This window comes from Ursus americanus, chromosome 20 (assembly GCF_024610735.1).
Source record: "Ursus americanus isolate L20-20 chromosome 20, mUrsAme1.1.p, whole genome shotgun sequence".
Lineage (NCBI taxonomy): Eukaryota > Metazoa > Chordata > Mammalia > Carnivora > Ursidae > Ursus > Ursus americanus.
In genome coordinates, this window is record NC_142146.1 from 26427732 (window position 1) to 26446772 (window position 19041).

The following is a 19041-nucleotide window of genomic DNA, read 5'->3' on the forward strand; positions in this document are numbered from 1 at the left end:
CTGGTGAGAATGCAGACATGATGTTTGGAATCGGAGCCTCTGTCTTGGGCCATAAAATGCCCAAAGGGCCATATCTGTCCTGGACTGCCCACTTCCAGACTTTGTATGAGAACATATCATCTTCAATCTTATTTATGCCACTATTGTTTTGAGGCAGTACTCCAAACAAACCTAACCCTAATACACAGTTGAAGTACTTAAACAATCCTTCCAGATTTTTATGTTCCCTTTTTGGGTGATCTGGCTTTTTCCCATTTCCATCATACCCCCAAGAAAGGGAGGCAGAGCCTCTGGAAAAATGAGGAGGAAGTTGGCAAGACAAAGAAAAGAAAAGGCAGCCCTTTTTGCAAAGGGGAGCATAACCTATGAGAGCAGTATGTCCTCACATTCCAACTCCAGGTCAAAGCCACAGAGGACCAGGATATGTCAGATGAAGGGAGGCAAGGCCAAAAATGGAGGGGTTTTGAAAGGAGCAGCCTCGCAGGTGGACTGGTGGGTATGTAGCATAGTGGTGACAGAACTGGGCTGGGTAGGGGGAAGGAGTGGGTCAGCCCTGAGCCCTCCCTGAGACAGCCTGCCCCCTCTCCCCTTGCTGTGCTTTGTAGTGTGGACTATCGTGGGGCTCACAGAGCTGTGTTTGGGGGCTGCTGCCCAGACCAGCCACTGCATCAATCTTGGGCCCCAGTATCTCAGGCCAGTGAGGACTCAAATGGGGCTAGGTAACCAGGGAGTCAACCCTGCCTGAGAACCCAGAGAGAGTGGCTTCCGGAAACCCCCAATGTAGAAAACACCTGGCTGGCCACACTGCAGGTACCACTCAGGAGGGCACAGCATGGATCAGAGGCACTTCCCTTCCAAATGGAGGTCTTATAAAATTTCCATTTACCAGCTGCCATTTTTAATTGAAACTGGAGAGAAGCATTAGTCTGATCCTGACACACAAATCCAATGAATTCAACCCAAAGCAGTCCATTAACACGAAAAGAAACTTACCTATTGGCAGGCCAGATTAGAGTTTGCCTCCCTCTCATTCACACCTTCCTCTACCCACCATAACCTGTGACCCCATGGGGGCCTGTTGAAGAAAGTTAAACTTAAGGAAGCTACCTTTTTCTTTGCACATCTGAATGTGGCAAGGGTGACTATTGGACACCGGTAACCCTAATATCAACAACCGTGGATTTTTAAAGATGAGAAATCTGCGTATAGGCTGCCAATCCTCTGATAGGAAGGTGTGGTACTTATATAACATCATGTCCTAAAGCACTTTGCTAAAACAAAAGTGTTTATTTACTGGGTACAAGAGTACAATTTTTTGTGGCCTTAACGTGAATTCTTTTTTTTTTTTTTTTAAAGATTTTATTTATTTATTTGACAGAGAGACAGCCAGCAAGAGAGGGAACACAGCAGGGGGAGTGGGAGAGGAAGAAGCAGGCTCCCAGCCGAGGAGCCCGATGTGGGACTCGATCCCGGAACGCCAGGATCACGCCCTGAGCCGAAGGCAGACGCTTAACGACTGCGCTACCCAGGCGCCCCCTTAACGTGAATTCTTAAGTGGCAATTGTCTACTTGGAATCAAAACAAAAAATGTATTTCCCTTATTGTTATTTTGGATACATCTGCGATCCAGTTGCAACATCTGGAATGTGTTGAATTTAGCTCTTTTTACAAACAAAAAGAATTATAATATTAATTTTGTTTTTTAAAGAGATGGATATTTACTTCAATTGGAGCTGTTTGATATAAAATATTCAGAGTGTTAGGAAAAAAACAGATTTGTCTAATTTGTGGCTTGAAACAAAAGCTTTTGTGATACTGGATTCTGGAGGAATTTTGGTTTTACTTGTCAGACTTTGCACAAATGCCCATTAAACATGTGAATGATCTGCTAACAAAGTAGCATTCCTTTTAAACAATGAGCGGAGATGTAAGAAAACCCAAATGATTTTAGACTAAAAACATAGCCAAGCAGTCTTTTGTTCATTTAAAAATCATGTTTTAAATTAAATAGGAAAAGAAGAAAAAAATAGGAATTTTTAAAAATTCTTTAAGGAGAAATCTGTAATTTGGTATCCTGTGAGTTTTAAACTGTATGAAAAACTTTCCTATTGAGATTAATATTATTCTAAGTTACAAGGAGATTAAAATCCAAATTTTACCCTATATAATGAAGGCCAAAATTGGTATCTCTAACAGTAAAGTTTATTTGTAGCCTACTGTTAGACAAAAGAAGGAAAGTAAGAAACATGTACTAAACAGCAAATATTTTTTTTCCTGATTGCTTCATTTGAAATTAACTTATTTCTTTACAGATCTGAAAGTAATTCATGTCCTGCATGGAAAATTTGAAAGAGATTAGTATGATGAAGATAGATTCATAGTACTACCTCTCATAGATAACACAACTACTGCTTTTATATTGAAGTTCATCTCTTTATTCTCCTGTCAATTTGCTATATTTTAAAAAAATCTTAAATTTATCAAACCAGGAATCTGGATATGCATTTAACTAATCTGAGAAATAATACATCACGATATTTCTTTTTTATCTACTTCTGGAACAGTTAAAAATATTAACTAAAAAGAATAGCGACCAAAAAAAAAAAAAAATAGCGACCAACCAAAAAAGCATTCAACAGGGAACTCATCATACCTTGTAGTTAATAGTAGTTTAAGAACTACAGGAAATAAAGTACACACTTGATTTCTGCCTTAAAGAATTATGGGTTATATGCAAGATGAGACGTGTGAAATCATCAAAAAACAAAACAGGTTAGTAACTATTAAAATAGTTATTTTTGTGATTATTGAGACCATTTAAATGATTCTGTGGCTTAATCAGGATTCATCTGATTTCAGGAAACAGAGATTCACTAAAAGGAGACTTCATTGGAAAGATACAAGGTATACCGTAAAATTTAAGGCACCAAGGCACTAGAATGAGGAATTACTGGATTCTTGAGCTCTTAATTCAAATTATAATGGGAGAGAATCTGATTAATTCTGTTTGGCTCACTGTTCATTCCCAATCAGTTGTGGCCAGAAAAAAAAGGTCATGCAGCATCTTGAGTTGCCCAAGGGGCAGACACGATTGACACCTACATTATAGCCATCCCCTCCTCTTTGATAATAGAACCGACTTCTACTTTCAGGCAAGAATATGCCCAAGCCCAGAGGATGAATCATCACTAGTCCAGGTTAGTTATTATAAATGCATTTCCCTGAGACACCTGGGTGGCTCAGTCAGTTAAGCGTCTGCCTTTGGCTCAGGTCATGATCCCAAGGTCCTGGGATCCAGCCCCATATCCAGCTCCCTGCTCAGTGGGGTGTCTGCTTCTCCCTCTTCCTCTCCCTCTGCCCTGCTTGTGTAATCTCTCTCTCAAGTAAATAAATAAAATCTTAAAAATATATGTTGTTATATACGTATGTATACATATATACATATAATTGCATTTTCCTTTTGCCAGATATGCATTTTATGCATTTATCCAGACTCCTTTTGAGCTGAAAGTGGCTACATCACACAGTTCTGTCCAATGAGATATAAAAAGAAGCCTATTAGAAAAGATTTTCCTCTCAAATAAGAGAGCTAGAAGACAATCCCTTCTTTCCTTCCATATTCTTGACTCTGAGGATAAGTCTTGCATTATGGAACAAACCAAAGAATTTCAGAGGTGCTAATTCAGAGCCCTGATATCACAGAGCCTCAAAACTAATGCTGGAACTGTGAACACCTAGAGTTCATTTAGAAGTATTATTTAATCACTTTTAATCAGGCATTCAGTTACCTATATACAAAAAGTTAGGTATCTCTTCTGGGGCTGTGATAGAAGTAGATTCTTTCAGAAAAGGGTATGAGGACAGGAAGGAAATTATTGGTATGTCCGGTATAGTTTTTTATGAGCCAGGCATGGTGTTAAGTACCACATACACATCCTTTCATCTGTTCTGTTCTTCCACTGATCCTCTAAGGTAAAACAGTATTATCCTCCTTTCGTGGACAAGAAAATGGAGCTTCAGAAAAGGTAAGTAGCTTGTCTAATGTCATTAAGTGATAGAGACAACGCAAAATGAATGCAAGTCCAAGGACTTGCTATACTCTTCCAGTTTCACAGGTGTTGCCATCCAAAATTGCACATTACATACTTTGGATGCTGAAATAGCCATAAGAGAAGAAGATAATGGTGGAGTAGACAGAAAATTTCACAGAGAAGGAGAAACTTGACTAGATCTTCAAGAATAGGTAGAATTCAGAGAGGAAAAGCAAGTCTGGAAGAGCATTCTAAATGGAAGGAATACAGAAGGCAGAATTAGAAGGGAATGTTGATGAGATAGTCTGATTAGGGCTATGTAGGGTGAGGTCATATATGAAAGGGTTCTAAGAGCCAGGCTGAAAAGGTTAAATTTAATATGATAAAGCTGGAACAAGGGAATACTGGAAGGTTTGTGAGCAGAGCAAAAAGCAAAATATTGACAGTAGTTGATAGAGATTTAGTTGGCATGGATTCTGGTCATATAGCTATTGGAATCATCCAAGCACAAAACAAAGAGAACGAGATCTGATTTTTTTTTTCTTAACCAGGTTACCTGCTATGATCTGAAGGAAAGCGATAATTTAAAGGAAAACAAAGAACTTGATGACTGACCAGATATGTGAAATGACAAAAGAATGTTTCCTTTAACTATTTTTCTTTTTCCTTTTCTTTTTTTTTCAAGTATATGTGTATTCTCTGCTTTTAATGTGTCTTTTCTTTCTTTCCTCTGTGATTTTCTTTCAAGTTATGTTCTATGCTTCTGTCCTCTCACTTCCCTTTTCTTGCCCAGACTGGCTGAAATGCTAACTGCAGCTATACAAAACAAACCATTTGCCAAAAGGGAAGCCATGGTGGTTCTGAAACTATAGACAGATTTTTTTTTTTCAGTCAATTCCACATAGGACACAGGAAAAATTCTTGGTGGGGAAAAGAAAACATCTTAGCTTCTCCTTTTTAGGGTGATCAAAGATTAATTTATGTTTGTTAATGAAGTAATTTTCAGAGCCTCACCTGCTAAGCTCTATATGCTAGCCCTGTGAATGTTGTATTTATTCACCTAATGTCTCATTTCTTTTCTCTACAGATATTCTCACTCTAAACTGAGGGGACCAGGGGCAAGAACAGAACTTTAACAAGTTGTTGGACCTCAGCACATTGTTGCCCTCAGCAGATTTCTTTGAGACTGTCACATTGCCTAACGAAAAGGCAATATATAGAAAAGCTCAGCAGAAATCGCACCCCTAACAGCTCTTCCTCTCTTTGGCAATTCCTTGAGATCCTAAAAAATGTTCTTTGAAGAGAAGGGACTGACTAATTTAAATAAGAGTTCTCATCTGGTTTGTTTAGGAGGATGTCCAGGAAAGAGGTGAAGCGCAAAGGCACTGAAAGGGTCAACATCTGGTGTTTACACCAGACATTTCCTTTTCTCTCGTTTGTGGCTTATGTCTCGTCAGTTTGGGGAAAGAAATTCTTGGAAATGAATGTAACTCTAGTTCATTACACTGGACTAGAACCTCAAGGAGACACCAATACCACTGCACCCTTTGCCTGAGAGGCCAATGAGGAAAAGAAAGAAGCCAGACTCCCACAAAACAATAAGAAAAGAACAAACAACCCAGAAGAAAAATGGCTAAAGTCTATGAACAGACCATTCACAGAAGAACCTGAACAGTCAACAAACAGTAGAAAGAGGCTCAACTCCATAAGCAATCAGGGAAATGCAAAGTAAAATGAAAACAGATGCCATTTCTTGCCCATCAGGGTGGCAGTTAAAGTGTGATAATATCAATATTGGCAGGTGAATAGACAAACGGGACTCTTAGTCACAGCTGTAAATTGATATATATTGGCACAGCACTTTAAAGGGCAGTTTCATGCGATCCATTAAAATTCGAAATGTGCATATTTATCCCATAAGCCAGCAGTTATACTTCTTGGTGTTCACTGCAGAAAAAGACTCATGTGGCTCCAATTAGAAAGGTTTGTTGCATGTTATTCGTAACAATGAAAAAATGAAAATAACCTAAATGTCCATTGATCAGAGAAGGCTAAATAACTATGATATATCCACATTATGTAAAATTATGCCAGGGTTAAAAGGAGTTAGGTAGATCTATACAGATATTAGAAGTCTGTTGTTAAAGGAAAAAAATCAAGTTATAAGATGCATACAGTATGATACTGTTCATGTTAAAAACATATAATGAAATATTATATATTCTAAATATATATGTACTCCAAGTACAAATACATAGCGTAAGTATACATTTTCTACAAGTATACTAAAAGAACTATTATTTTCTATTAGTACAAGTACTTTCTGTAAGTACAAACACGACATATTTTACATAAGTACACAAAAGGGAATGCCTAGAAAAAGGTCTGAAAGAATTTATAACAAACTAACAGCTGTGGTTACCTCTGGGAAGCGATCTGGGATACAAATTTGGTGGTCAAAAGGGGACTTAAACCTTACCTTTAGTGCTTGTATGTTTTTTAAGAAAGGGAAACATCCACATGTATTCTCAAAAGTGGATAAGGAAAGGAAAACATTTAAACATAGAAAGAATAAAACTATGGAAATGGAGCTGAGAGTGACTAGGGGTGAGTAAAGGAAGATGGGTAAGTTCTACCGGCTTTTCTCCCTGTGCCTCCACAAGTGTTAAATAGCTTCTGCTTCTGATTTACAAAAGTCTGCTCAGTGATGCCTCCTGACTCAGAAAATCAGTTTCAAAGTAACTGGGAGGGATATACGTGTGAGTAGGAAGCCAATGGTATAGGCCAGGGCTGGAGATGAGGTTGTCAGACACTTCAGATTTGATTCCAACACTTGAGAAAAGGACTAAGAGATTCTCTAACAGGCAAAATTCAGAAGGAAATCTCTTTTTTGTTAAGTGGGTAGCCTCCTCAAGGGCTGACTGTGTTGGAGCAATTCACTGGTGTAGGCTGGTTTAGGTGTTGTTTTGGGGTTTCTGCTTCACTTTGATGGTACGTCTGAAGTTCTGATCCTGATCCTTATTAATGTAGATATATCAATGTAGATATAACAGAAATTACTAAAAAAATGGTTTTTTAATGGGAAAAGACTCACACAGCCTACCTCTTTATTTGGCCACTCTCGTGGAAACCAGGGATTTAATACATAACGTTGTCCCACTATATTAGCTTTCTTAAACCATGTAGTTTGCTAATATAGCATAATGGTTAAGAACTCACATTCAGGGGGTGCCTGGGTTGCTCAGTCAGTTAAGCATCTGCCTTTGGCTCAGGTCATGATCTCCATGTCCTAGGATTAAGCCCTGAGTCGGGCTCCCTGTTGGGCAGGGAGTCTGCTTCCCCCTCTCCCCACTTGTGCTCTCTCAAATAAATAAATAAAATATTAAATTAAAAAAAAAAAGTCATCATATCCAGAAGCCTAACTGCTTTAAAAGCATCACTCTGATATTTACCACCTATGTGATCCGGGGCAAGTTATCTAACCTCTTTGTGCCTCTTCTTCCTTCTCTATAAAATTTGAATAATAATAGTACCTATTATTGTCATAAAGATTAGATGAACTGGGGTGCCTGGGTGGCTCAGACAGTTAAGCGTCTGCCTTCCGCTCAGGTCATGATCTGAGGGTCCTAGGATCCAGTCCCACATCAGGCTCCTTGCTCAGTGGGGAGTCTGCTTCTCCCTCTGCCTGCCGCTCCCCCTGCTTGTGTGCTCTCTCTCTCTCTCTCTCTCTCTCTCTGACAAGTAAATAAATAAAATCTTAAAAAATAAAAGACTAGATGAACTAATAGAAGTAAAATGGTCAGAATAGTACCTGGTACATAGAAAACACCCTATCAGTATCAGTAATTACTGTCATTGTTGTTACTTTTAACAAGTCAATCACTTTTCACAGTTATATATTTAGACAGATCTTATGAAGCCATCGTGAAGATTAGGTCGGCTTGGTTCAGACCAACCCCCAAATTCAGGCAACCTGCCTAAGAGTTTAGGTGCTGCATGAATAAACTATTACGCAGGTACTAGGGTTCAAGGGGAAAAAGCAGGGCTTAAGCAGCATTGCTCAGTGGACAGACATCTGTGCAAGTATGCCCAAGTGCACTGGAGGTGTATGCTGCTATGCTGGGCCATGTGAATACAGGCCCAATAGAAGCTGAGGCACCATACCTTGAGATTTGAATGGAATTGGCTCAAATTCAGCCTACATGCAGTGGGAATAGCATGATGTCTCTTCCTATCTCTCTGGGAATTCTGAGATTATGATTTATGTTTTCCAGGTCACTTCTGGTGCCAAGCTTCTGTTCCTGCTGAATTACTTCATCTGTGGATTGCCCTACTGCCCAGCATGCATTCCCTGGCTATACCATGTTGCTGTAGAGAGGGAAAAGAGACCCCTTCCTTTATATCCCTCACAAAACACCACTGGCACAAAGCTTTTGTGTACGTAATAGAATCTTACTAAAGGTTAGAAACAATAGAATGGCATTTTGTTACCGAGTCACAGGGCAAAGATTCGTATATCTTTTACCTCTTAACCCTCTTCTTAAAAGTGCTTTGGCTGACTTCATTCATTACTGATTTCAGTCAAGGTTCTTTGTTACAAGCAATAGCCGCAGAAATTTTGGCTGATTTAAGCAGGAAAGGAATCTCGCAGCAGACTGAAGAACCAGGTTGGAAGTTTGTGTCTCCAGAAATGACACATAAAATCATGCTGTGGAATTGGTCCAGTGAAGGAGCTCCAGCTGTCCCTGCTGGGCAGTGAATTACATCCCAGCTTGCACAATTGACAAGAGTAGACAGTGCAGCTCTAACTGATGCCATGGCTGCTGCTGCTGCTGCCACCTTCTCCAGAATGTATTCTCTGTAGTCCCTGCTTTGTGGCATCATTAGTCCCCTACTCAAAATTCAGAGCAGGTGCATTTCATTGGTGTGGTGTAAGTCACATGCCCAGGTCTAGCTGCAAGAGAGGCTGGGAAAGCAGTCTCTCCCCCAAATGTGAAGGATTCTCAAATCCACCAATGCAAGTTGTTTATTGCTAATGTTCTCTGTGGCAGTGCTTCCTGAACTTTCATGTGCTTGTGTACCATCTGGAGATATTGTTGAAATGCAGCTTCTGATTCAGTAAATCTAAGGTGGGGCCTGAGATTCCACTGCACCCAGGTGATGCAAAGCTGCTGGTCTGAGGACCACACTTGGAGTAGCAAAGCTCTATAGCAAAGATTTTCAAATTTAGTTGCATATTGGAGTAACTTGAGAAACACTTTTAAAAAAAAATATTGGTGTCTCGGTCTCATCCTCAGTTGATTTAATTGATCTGGGGTAAGGTCTGGGAATATAAACTTTTAAAAGCCTTCAGATGATTACAATGTACTCATATTGCTTCTTTCACTTCAGGCTTCAACTTCTTGTCACTTTTCAAGGTTATCTCTTTTCTCCAAATTCCCAGATTTCTACTTTTCCAGCCTTGCTTGGTTTCCCCTTTAAATTTAATTACTGTCGCTTATTAGGCAGAACAATTTGACACTCTACCCTTTAGTTCCTTGGACCTAATTTTGCATACCCAAAGATTAAAAGAGTTCTCCTAGCTCAGCCCTTTCCAAAAGTATGTAACCTGTTTGTCTGGAAGAGTGTGATCTGAAGTGATCCATGGACAAATAGTGTTTTCAAACTTTAATATTTATTAATTTTGATATGAATTGCTAAAAAAAAGTAACACAATGAATTTTGATTTCATAAATACTACTGCTTAGGACAATGAGTCATTTTTTAAAATTAGGGTAAATAATATAGAGATTCAGAGCAGATACAACGAAAATCTTGAAAATGGTTTGTAAATGAATGAAGCTCGAGAGGGCTTATACTAATTATAAGCTTTCTATTAAAAATCCCAGGCTTTAGGAACACAAAAGAACTAGTAGAGGAATCAATATCAGCCTTTTTTCCTCTCCCTTTCCTTCTAGTCTTTGGAGGATAAGGAAGGAATACAGAGATTTATTTCTGAATTTATATGAATTATTCTACCAATCTTAATACATTAAAATGGCTACTGATTTCAATAATGGCTGCTGATCTTAAATAACAGGTTTTTTTTCTATTAAGTGAAGATTTCATAAGGTTTCAAGGAAATATCACCAACATTTGAAAAAGTCATTATCTAGACAAAAATAACTAAGAATTGAAAACTATAAGAATTGAAAATAGGTTAAATTCTTTAACCAGTTAATCTTTGACAAGAAAATGGGTGAAACATTTTTTTAAGATTATTTATTTTATTTATTTGAGAGAGAGAGAGAGAGCACACAAGCAGGGAGCAGGCAGGGAGAGGGAGAAGCAAGTTTCCCCGCCAAGGAGGGAGCCTCACATGAGGCTGGATCCCAGGACCTTGGGATCATGACCTGAGTCAAAGGCAGATGCTTAACTGACTAAGCCACCCAGATGCCCCCAGGTAAAATTGTTGAAAGTTCATCCACAAACCCACAAAGCCAAAAAACTCCTAAGTGGAAGAAAATTTTCAAACTGTCCTAATGACATCATTGTGAACTTTTTAGAACACCAAAGCAAAATAGATCTTAACCAGAATTATATCAACAGATTTCTTGGTAGCAACAGAAACTAGAAGATAATAGAATAATATGTTCAATACTCTGAGAAAAAAAGACAATTATAAACCTAGAATTACATATCCAGTAGAATTATCTTCAATGATCAAGAGCAAAATAAAAGTATTTCAGGTGGGGAAAAATCTGGGCACTTAACCACATCACACTCTCATTAAAGGAAATTCTATAGAATTTATTTTAGGCATAATGAAAAGAATCCAGACAGATCTGAGATATGCAAAGAAATGGTAAGCAAAATATTTTTATAAATGTTGGTGAGTCTAAAAACCATGATGTCTAATTTATAGAAGGAAAAGAGGATAGAACTAAAGTAATGAATAATAACAATACTTTATAAATTTGGAGGGGTTGTGGAGAGTTAAAACATCCTAAGAGCTTTGAATTATTAGAAGCGAGTAAAGACATTTATTAGTTTTAGACTTTAAGTTTACATGTTAAAATAGTAGAATCACCTTAAAATATACATAGAGTGTATTGCTCTAAGTAAATAGTGTTTTAATATTTTTCATTGTGAGTGAATCTCAAAGGGTCCTTTCTTATGAGCATCCCCGTTGAACCTTTTATGGAAACATCCCTCCAGGCTGGTTTTATATTTGTTTCTGCAAGGCATTTCAGATCCCTTGTCTGAGATCTTTTTGGGGAGGAGGAGGGGGTTGGGGAATCAATTTTTAGGTTTTGAGATTCTAACAACATGTAAGTGCTAAAAGTTAAACTTCAAACTCTTATGAAATGCAGGCAATAGGATTTCAAAATTTCATCAGAGTTAAATAATTTTTTTCTTTTCATCCAGAAATGGGACAAGCTTCCTCATCTGGTTATCTACTGGGTGTTTTATATTTTCCCTAATCTACCCTTTTCCTGAGGATGATGTCTTTCAGGGACAATGGCTTTCTGTAGTGTACTCGGTTCCAGCTCCCACCTTGAGGTACTTCAAACCCTTATCTCCTGCCCATATACTTACGGGCCTCAGGTAGAGACTAACAACATCTTGCCCACACTTAGGATTACCAACTATCCTGGGACCTGGTTCTCTAAGGTTTGGGGTTTTTTTTTCAGCGCTAAAACCAGGAAAATTCAGGGCAAACTAGTTGATTGGTCATCTTACACTCCAGCCCCCATACTTAGGGCTAGAGAAGAATCAGTTTAGTAACTACTCTGGTTTTCAGTTTAATTTCTGGCATCTTGAAATTTCCCTTCATTTCTTGTAGGTTTGGCTGAATATTAAAAACAAGGTTAGTTATTATTTTATCCAGCAATGCTAGGTGTTGGTAGTGGGAAAGTTTTCAGGTTACAAAAGTCCACTACTATTCCAGCTCACAAAGTAACATTTCAATGCTTTTCATCAGCACAAAAGTGAAATTTGAGGATTAAAGTCCTAGATGGTTATCCCATGAGTAAAGAAAGCTGGAGTGGTTCCCAAACATGTGTGATTGGCTCCACCAACTGCCCTACAGCTCACCCTTGCTCTAGGCCTTGTTTCTCAGACCTTGAGAATGTTCTAGAATTCTCTAAGCAGGCCTAGTTTCTTCCTGTAAGGCCTAGAAAATAAACTCTTGCCCTTACAATTTAAACTCCCTGAGGAAAGAAATGTTTGCCTGTTTTCTTCAATTCTGTATCAGCAGTACTTGGCTCTAGTCAGTCAATACCATCAACACATTTCTTGGAACTAGTGAACACTGACCAACTTGGCCTGCCCTATCTGGTGTTTCTTCCATCCAACTCCATCTACGTCAAACTTGACAGAAAAGCGCCCAAGTTTGCGGACTTTAGGGGTCTCCTTCTTTATTGTTTATAGATTTAATTCTATTTTCTATTTTTGTAGGCTTTTAATCGATTTGGGGGCGATGATAGGGTAATCGTGATCGGGCTAATCCTACGCGTTCAGGGCGCCATTTTGAAACTAGAACCTAGAAGCATTAAATTTTTAAAAATTTTTTAACATATTTAAAGATGCATACTCATTTCAAGTGTACCTCAAAGGCATTTTCCGGGTGACACCTGTGTTGGGGGGGTGTCTGTCAGTCTGTTTCAGGGTGGTACTTCCCCGGCTGCGCAGTGCCGGCCCGCGCGCATCCCCTGTACACCCCCCGATCAGGGAGCCGACGTCCCCCCAAACCCCCCCCCCCCGCAAGGGGCGGGGGGCTGCCACCCATTGGCTGAGGCGTCTACCACGAGCCCAGTACCCGGCGCAGGAGCCACCTCCGGGAGCCCCGCAGGCCACGCCTCAGTTCGCCAGCGCCCCTCAGCCTCGCCGCTCAGCTCTTAGGGCTCCTCGGCCTTGCCACTCGCCATTGATTTTCCTCAGACCTCTGACTTTAATCCCTTTGCCCAGTCGAAGCCGGGCAGCGCCACGAGCAGAGCCAACAGCAACCCCAAGAGCGGTGCCTGAAGCGCAGCCTCCGCTCCTCCTCGAGCCCCACCAGCGGGAACTGCTAGCTGCCGCCATCATGGTGAGTTGAGGAGAAGGCCTGAAGGGCACACGCCGGGCTGAGTGCTCCCGGGCGGCGGAAACTCGGCTTTTTAGCGCGGCGCAAGAGGGGGCTGAAAGCGGGGTCACCCCGCCTCCCTGTTTCTGGGTGCACCACAGACAAGGCCTGAGAGAGGAGGGTGAGGAGGCCCAGAGAGTTGGAGGAGGGGCGGGCTGCCCGCGGATGTCGCGGTGGGGTCGGCCCTGAGGACTCGCTGTCCCGCCCGCCGACCACGTGCAGGGTCAGGGTCGCGGCCTTCACGACGCCCCGCCTGCCTCCCGCCGGCGCCGGCAGGGCTATGGGGGCAGCCCGCGTAGTGGGCCTCCCGGACTGGGTGGAGGGGGAACCGCGCGCCCGCCCCACCCCCACCCGGCAGGCCTCCCTTCCCGCGCTTACCCGTGGAGAGGAGGCAGCGCGTTCTCTGCGAGATGGCGTCGGGCTGCCGCCTCCCAAACGCCTGCTGCTGTCGGCTCTTTGAGGGACTCGCCTGTTGACTTTGAGGGCCAGGGTTTCCTCGGCTAGTGGTTCCTTCCTGGCCCCCCGGATAGGGTGGGGGCCGGATGGGGGCGTCGGGGGCGCTGCGCTCACGCGGGGAGCTGGGCGGCGGGCAGACTGGGATTGGAGTGCCTCGGTGGCGGCCCCTCGTGCTTGATCTGGTGCTGAGGGCTTCCTTATGCGGCGACCACAGGTGGAAAACTCGCCCGACGCCATCATTACTGCACGAGGTCGGGCCGCCTGTGCTCGGCGGGACTGTGGACCTGAGCTGTTGACAAGTTTCGTGCGGGGGTGGGGGGGGGACACTTTTCTCCCTCCAGATAAACCAGGAACTTAAATATACCGTACATTAAGTAATACGTGCTCTTTGGGTGTACGTACGTGAGTTTGGGTAAATGTAGAGTTGATCACCGCAAGATGCAACTGAACACTTCTGACCAAACTTTATGTCACGGATGTATTATATACTGTGTGGATCATAGTATGATCATCATTATTCTCCAGTTTCAGAGCTAAAGAGAGGAAATTTATGTAGTTTATATTCCTATATATAAATACTAAAATGAAAATGTAAAATTATATGTATTACCCTGTAATAATTTTTTGTGTTATGTCGTTATTCATGTTACTAATTAGTTAATAATCACTGAGTTACTATAAAAAATTCTAGTATTTTTTTCTCTACATTTTTAGAGGAAAAGGAGGGAGATGCTAATAGCTTTTTTTTTTCCTGATTATAACTGTAGTGTATTAACTCATTTGAAAGTAATCGATGTAAGAAAACAGGTCCGTCCCAACACCTCTAACCACTGGTCAAGTTTGCTGTATGTATGCACTTCCAGATTGTTTTTATGCATGTATTGCGTGTAGATAGGTAAACTTTAATTCATAAAATTTGTACAGTGCCACATAATACTATTTTATTGTATATCCTGTATCCTTCACCCAACATACTGGACCTTATTTCAAAGATAAATTTAAAATGATTTCAAATATATAATGTTAAGACTCTTAAGATTACGTCATTACTTATTTTTATTAAATATCCTTATAATGAATACTTTTTCTGTATAAAAACAATACTGTAGTAAGTATATGTGTGCATATGTTTTGGCATTCTTATTCCATTAATTCCTTGAAATCAGTTGCCAGGAGTGGAAACCAACTGGGTGAAAGGATTATGCTCATTTTATAACAATTTTAAGTTATAGTATATCTTTCCAAGTTACTCTTAATGGAACAGGTATCAGTGTGTATTCCCACTGTATATACAGTCATCTCTTCTCCACACTCTTTCTAATGAGAGTTGTTATACTTTTTAAAGTTACCAATCTAATGGCTGGAAAATATGTTTTGATATGGCTTTTGTTTAGGATCATTAATGAAGTTGAAGTCATTAGCTTTCAAAATTTCTTTTTTATAAATTCTTAATGCACCTTTCTATTGGGATGTTTATCTTTTTTTAAGGATTTATAAGAACTCTTACTAATTCTTCAATTATAGCGGTAATTAAGAGTTGCCTTTATTTCCTAATTTCAGTGGAAATGGCTGTTTCATTTTAAGCCTGATGTTAGCTTAAAATTACATCAACAGAAAAGAAGATTTTTCCCTTTTACTTAGGTTTTTGAAAACTGAAAAATGAATGCTGTATTTTATAAAATGCTTTTTTATTGGTGAGTTACAGTACTAGATTTCCTAAGAAATGAACCATCCTTGAATTTTCAATATGAACTGTTCTTAATTGTATGTTTTTTAGATACTGCTGGAATTTTGCCTCTCTGTGTTAGGGAGAGAGGTGGACCATTTTGATAAGGTTTTGTTATTTGGGTGTCAGTTTTGTAAAATGAATTGAGTAATACTCTTTTCCCCTCTTTTCTCTGGAATTTTTTTCAATTAAAGTGAATTGACCAACGTGGAACTTAAATTCCTAACCCCAAGATCAAGAGTCAGACACTCAACCAACTAAGCTAGACAGGCACGCCTGAATTTTCTTTCTCCTACACTCTGTCTTTCATCTACCATTGTTTCTGTCTTGGTGTCCTCCACACACACACACCTACACATGCACAAATAATCTGTTTCTTTACAGTTTGAAAAAACTCCCAGTGAAACTAAGCTAAGAATCAAGTATTCTTTCCTTCTAAGACTGTTTTTTTAAAATCGACATTTTTCTAGAAAGTTGGCTATTTCATCAAGATTTCCAAATTTACTTCCAGAGAGTTTTTACATAGCATTGTCTTATAATCTGTGGTCATATCACCTTTTTCAAGACAAATGCATATTTTTGCTTTCTTGCAATTTTTCTTGCTTAGCTTTGTTTATTGTTTGGATTTTCCCCCCATAAGAGTCCACTCTGGGATTTACTTAGGAAGTTTTATTCTGATTTTTATTTCCTATTTCCTTTTAGCTTTTCTCTTTATTAGCTATTTCTTCTGTGGATAGAACTCTGATGACTACAAATTAGACCTTTTTTTGTGATCAGTTATAGATAGATCTTAGTTTGCTTGTATGTAAATGTAATAGTTGAATGAAATAATGTTAGCTGACAGCCCAGGAGTTTTAGTAATGATACAGGTGTTTTTCAGCTTTTAGTTATTTTTGTCATTTCGTTATCCAAGTATAACAGAATATATTACTGTAAATAGCAGTGATGAGAGTTGTGTGTATGATGGCCTCCAAGTTCTCCCCTACTTAATATCCTAGCATTACTCATCTCAAAACCCACCAACTCACTTGAAGGTATAATTAAGGAAAATAATTACTTATCATGTTAAATTTACCTTAAATGTATTTTCTGTAAACTATTGATGGTTAAGATTAATACTTTAATCTTAATACTTAATACCATATTTTTGCTTTAGCCTTGGCATTTATTTGTGGAGTATTTTTAGCAATAGTTTGAAAGTATTAAAGGTTGTTTATTGGTTGTGGATGTTGTATATATAAATTATAATTATGTGTAAATATACACAGTAGAGGCTTAAAAATCCCTGATCAGTCTTGTTTAAATGGAGTACTTTACTTACTTTGTTAGCTTTGAGTGCCCCCTGCTGGCTGAGGACTAAGACAGGATCGTGCCTTAACTTAAGATGTTAAGACACCGGTAAAATAATTTGATGAATATTACATTTAATTCCTCAATTAACCAAAGAGTGAATTTCAATAAAGCAGTCACAAACCAAACTTCCTGTAATATGTAGTGGCTTCCCCACCCCACAAATTACTGCTTAGTGTCTCAAGTATCCATTTTACTTCTGTAAATAGAATATGAGAATTAGAACTTTGCATTTCAATTCTGGACACACTGTCACAGGGTTTCTCAGCCATGACTCTATTCACATTTTAGGACAGGTAATTTCTTGTGGGAAGCTGCTTTTGCATTATAGGATGTTTACTGTATCCTTAGCCTCTACCACCAGATATGAGTATCTCTTAGTTGTGACAACCAAAAATGTGCTTGGACCACAAAATCTCCCCTGGTTAAGAAGTAATACATTATCATAAATAATTATAATCTGGCACAGTTTTCTGGCCTGACGTTATACACCTCCAAATTAAAATACATTCATCCATTGTCATTCACAGGCAGATAATAGTAAATAGTTTGTCAAATAGAAACTATCCAAAGTTCAACCACAGATAAAGGGGAAATTAAGAAGGAGAAAAGAAAATCTATAAGAATTTCAGAACCACTGTTTTGTTTTATTTGTCTTGGACTTTTGAAAGAGCTAACTGAAAAGGATTCTAAGTTGTAGTGAAGGGAAACCTAGTCAGGTTTCAGTAGTTCAAAATATGTGGCTTATGTAATATAGTCCCACTAGAAAAAACTAAAATTAGAAAACTAAAAACAAAAAATGGAAAAACTTCAGAAAGAGGTTTCCATATTGTCATGAAATACTACTATACTATAGTTACAGGAAAGAATTAGGAAGTACCCAAATAGAAACACATAAAAGTAAGTACAGTTGACTCTTGAACAATGCAGAGGTTAGGCACGCTGACCCCACCTCCCTCCACACAAACCCAAAAGTCAGCATATAACTTTTGACTCCCCCAAAACTTAACTACTAGTAGCCTACTGTTGACGAGGAGCCTTACTAATAACATAAACCATTGATAAACACAATTTGCATGGATTATATATATGGATTATATGCCATATTTTTACAATAAAATAAGAGAAAAAATGTTAAAATTATAAGGAAGAGAAAAATGCATTTACAGTACTGTACTGTATTTTTAAATATATCTGTGAATAAATGGACCTGGACAGTTCAAATCCATGTTTTCAAGGTTCAATTATATGTGCATAAATTAATAGAGAAAAACCAAAACACATTTGGTGATTTGATAGTTTTGATTTCATCTCTAATTAGTATAACAATTTGTAGAATCTTACATTTATCAGTAACTTCTAGCATCTAACAAAATAGGAATTCTACCTACTTTAGTATTGTTACTAATTTCTATAAAAATTACTGTGCTTGCCTGTTAAAAAATATGTATAAGTTGGTTTTTTGTCCTTGTTTTTCTCCATAAGAGGAAGTATAACAGGTTTATCTCTCTTGCAGCCTTTTGTATTTTCCTCTTACAATCAGTAGGCGCTTCATAAATGAACTCCAAATAAGTGGATGTACCATAAACTAGTTCTTCGAAGTTCCAGTTGAAATTAGTTGTTAATTAATAAAATATCTACAAAATAAATAAGTAAATAGTAAAACGAGGAAAGAAAATTTTTAACCTATTGGAAATAAATTCAAATAACAGGACACTAACTTATATTGGCATACCACATTATACTTCACAAAATGAATTCACAGATGTTATCTCACTTCATTCTCAAAGCAATTTTCCCAGATATAAACAGCTGCCAAGTAAGTGGCTTATAACCTGGTAAGGGACATGAACCTAGATCTCCTGACTAAATCAATTTTTTTTTCACTGTACTGTACTACTTTTCCAACATATATATTACCAGTAAATTTTGCTTCAGAAAAGGTTACATTAATCTTAGTATGGAAAGAGTAGAGTTCTGAATCAGAATCCAGAAAAATAATGAGTTTCATGTGTGGTTCTCTTTATCTGAAAATGAAGATAGTATCATTTATTTCTATCAGCCCCCTGTGAAAATTAGAATTATCAGTGGGATTGATTTGGTGTTATTGAAGAAGAAAAATGTCATTTGAAAAGATGCTTTGAACACCCTAGCACTAGAGGAAAGGATTATAAGCCTTTTTTAGCAGGAGCTATGATATGTGAGCAAATAATATTTTCATGACCATTTCCAAAATAAACTCATACTAACACATGGAGTATTTAATTATAAAATCCGTGTTAATTTTGGTGACTAGAAAGAGGAGGCAGAGCAAATCGGTTTGTGTGTTTTTGATGCAGATTTTTCTTTGATGTGTGTTTTTGATGCAGATTTTT